We start from the raw sequence: 3,778 nt of genomic DNA, 5'->3' as shown, positions 1-3,778 counted from the left end.
AGCTTGGCTCACCTTTGATCTGTTTGTCCAGCACCCGGCCCTGCCCCCAGCCTCCCAGACCCAGGGATTCTGGGAATCCACCCATGGCTCCTGCCTGCCTCACTTCCAGGCAGGAAGGTTAGGTGGCTCTGGGGGGGCGGGGGTAGAAGCTTGACTAGGCCACAACCTGGTAGCAATCCTCAATTCCACCCTCACCCACCCTCAGTGTCCTATTTGGTGGGACCAGGAAGGTCTATTGGGCCCAAGTTTCCGCCACAGTCACGTGGACTGCCTAGACAGCCCCCTCAACCCAGGGAGAGGCAAAAGAAGAGATTTGAGCAAACCCGAGAACCCAAGAGGAGAGGGACCACAGGACAGAAGACAAGATGCGGCTGCATCTGGGAAGATGAATGGTGGGTGGTGGGTGAGGGAGAGGCTGCTGGTGACTGCTGAGCCCAGAGGGGCGGAGTCAGGGAGCTGGGTTCCTGGTTCTGGAGCTGGTCTGCAGGGAAAGTTACTCATTTGAAGACAGAGGCTCTCTCACCCTGACTATGTTGCACTGTGTAGACCAGACTGGCCTCAAACTTGTAGTAATCCTCCTGCTCCTAGCTCTGGGGTGCTATGGGGAAGGACCTTGCAGTCCAGCAATTGTAGAAGTAAAAATTGAGACTCATGGGAAGGATTGGTCTATGGAGAAAAGAATGGGCCTTTGATTGACCTGTTGGAGGAGCCTGGGGTCTGCTTGTTCTCATTAGTCACTAGGACAGCAAGTTTTTAGATTGTGCATGTGTGTGCATGTGCTTGTGTGTGCGCGCACGCACGCTCTGCCTTGTGTGTTCCAGTGCTTTTGGAGGCCATAGAGAGCATTGGATCCGCTGTAGAGTTACAGGCAGCATAGAGTTTGGGCACTGGGAACGGAACTTGAGTCCTCTGGAAGAGCAGCAAGTGCTATTAATTGCTGAACCATATTTCCAGCCCCACGGATAGCATTTTGAAGAATATTTTTTTTTGGTCAGGCATGGTGGCACATGCTTTTAATCCCAGCACTCAGAAGACAGAGGCAGGCAGATCTCTCTGAATTTGAGGTCAATCTGATCTACAGAGCAAGTTGTAGGACAGCCAAGGCTACACAGAGAAATCCTGTCTTGAAAAACCAAATATTAAAAGTAAGAGAGAGAAGTCTCTTGGGTCAGACTTTAGCAGCTAGTCCCAGCCAGCTGACCTCAACAGGCCAGCTAAACAGACACGTTTAACAGTGAAAACCACAGGGGCTTATCCAGTGTGGCTGTGTGGGGAAGAACAAAGAGTCTGGTGAGCTCCCCATTGTCTGTAGGGTCCTGGCCTGAGGTTTAAGGGGAGAGTGAGGGCTAGGCATAGCTAAACAACACTCCTCAGAATGTGGTCCTGTCCATCACTGTCTCGGCTGTCAGAACTGGGTGAGATGCATGCCTGAGAGACAAGTTCCTCCTCAGGCAGATGCTAGACCTCAGCCTTTGCCTCCCCCCTCTCCCCCGGGGCACAAGATGTCTGGGAGAGTCTAATGTCGCGGCACCCACTATTTCAACAGTTAAGTCAAAAGAAGGGCACAATGTCCCTTTAAGATAGCTTCCCTCCTCCCAAGATGGCTGTGCTCCCATGTGAGCTCCTCACCAGTTTGTCCTCAAGGACATGCTGGCGATACCTTGCCCTTGGTGGGTTTCCACCTTGTGAGAAGGAGATGGGAGATGGGACCTGCACACTTCCTGCATTGTTGACAGGCATTTCACACGTCACGAGAGGAAATGTCAGTGGACAACTCGTTATGGAGGAGAGGGCACAAGAAGCCATCGTCTCTTGTTCCCAGTGCTAGTAGTACAGAAGTTGCTCTCACCAAAACTCCTTCCCAGTGATGAGACTAAATAAAATCTATGCCTCCTCCTCCTAAGGTCCCAAGGACAAGATTCCAGCAAAGTTCACTTTGGGAACTAATGAGTTTGGGGGCTCATAGGTGAGGGTTACTTACAGCGGCATGGGTGCTCCTCCCCAAAGGCTCTGTGTGGAAAGCCTTTACCGGCACAGAGAAATGCTCTCCTCCCAAGTCTCCCCCAGCCTAGTTACTCTAGCCCTTCCCAAGGCCACCTTCAATGAAGGCAGAGTTCATTAGTCAGGTAAGGGAACAGGTGGACACTCAGGCAAGGGTCTCGTGACCCTCCTCAGCCCTCTGTGGTAGGGGGTGTTGTTGGGGAATATCGTTTTAAGGTGTGTTGTGTTGTTCATGCTGTGGAACATTTATTTAATGTTGTAAAGGTGTGGTACTTTTGTTTAGGCTGCATTTGTTTAACTCTGTGAAGCTGTGGTTCTTTGCCTAAGACACATGATGGGCTAATGAAGAGCTGAACAGCCAATAGGAGGCAGGAGCAAGGATAGGCGGGGAGGGCAGGCAGAGAGAATAAATAGGAGGAGAACCAGGAGAACTGAGGAAGAGGAGGAGCAACGAGAGAATGAGTGGAGGAGGGCTGGGAGGACTTTGGGGCCAACCACCCAGATAGCCATGGGCGGGCTAAGAGTGAACGTCAGACATACAGAAGTAAGAGAAGAAAGAAGCACAGAGGCAAAAGGTAGTCAGGATAATTTAAGAAAAGCTGGCAAGCTGGGCAGTGGTGGTGCACACCTTTAATTCCAGTACCTGGGAGGCAGAGAGACAGGGGGATCTTTGAGTTTGAGGCCAGCCTGGTTTACTGAGGGCGTTCCAGGACAGGCTCAAACTACACAGAGAAACAAAGAAACAAACATAAAGAACTTAACTCCGCAAAAGAAGAAAAGGGGAACAGGGCTACTTCCATTGTGCCCCACCCCCACCCCAGCAGAAACATCGCTCTTGGGCAGAATGGTAAAAAGGAGGGTCACTGACCAGGTAAGGACACATCATTATCAATTGCTCTGCTCACCAATCTGGTGGCCATGCAAATTTCTGTTTTCCGTGCTGGGGAATAACCCCTGGACCCTTTCATGCTAAGTATAGACTACAGAGCCACCCCATCATCCAGCAAATGGGCTTTTTCATTTTTCTGGGAGGTATGACAGAATGGCCTACACATTCTCTCTCTCTCTCCCTCCCTCTCTCCCCCGTTCCCCCATCTCTCTCCCCCTCCCTCCCTATCCCGTGTTCTCTCTCTCTCCCTTCCTTGTCCTCTCTCTTCTCTGCCTGTCCTCTCTCTTTCTCTCTCTCTCCATCCTCTCTCTTCCCGTCTTTCCTTCCTCTCTCTCTCCCTCCTCTCCCCTGTCCCCTCTCTCTCCCTGTCTTCTCTCTCTCTCTCTCTCTCTCCCTCCCTCCCTCCCTCCCTCCCTCCCTCTCTCCCTCTCCTCTTCCTTCTCCTTCCCTCCTTCCCCCTCTTTCTTTTTCTTCTGTCTCCAAAGATAGGATCCTTGAGGCTCTATAAGCAGACTTAGCCATGTTGCTCACGGTAAGAGTGAAATGGACAAGCCCTATTTTGTATTCAAACCTTCCACTTCATCACCGTTTTAGGCTCACTCTGTTCTCTTCTGTGAGGCAAGGTCTGTAACTTCCTCAACCAGAACCTGCCTCCTAAGGTTTTTGGAGCCTTCAAAAACAGCCTGTCAGCTGCGGGGCCTATTATCCAACACAGGAGTCTGTCTGGACCTTTTCTTTTCATATATATATATTTGGTTTTTCGAGACTGGGTTTCTCTGTGGCTTTGGAGCCTGTCCTGGAACTAGCTCTGTAGACCAGGCTGGTCTCGAACTCACAGAGATCCGCCTGCCTCTGCCTCCCGAGTGCTGGGATTAAATTATATATATA

Source organism: Microtus pennsylvanicus, chromosome 13 (assembly GCF_037038515.1).
Source record: "Microtus pennsylvanicus isolate mMicPen1 chromosome 13, mMicPen1.hap1, whole genome shotgun sequence".
In the NCBI taxonomy this organism is placed as follows: Eukaryota; Metazoa; Chordata; class Mammalia; order Rodentia; family Cricetidae; genus Microtus; species Microtus pennsylvanicus.
Note: the sequence above shows the minus strand (reverse complement) of the source record.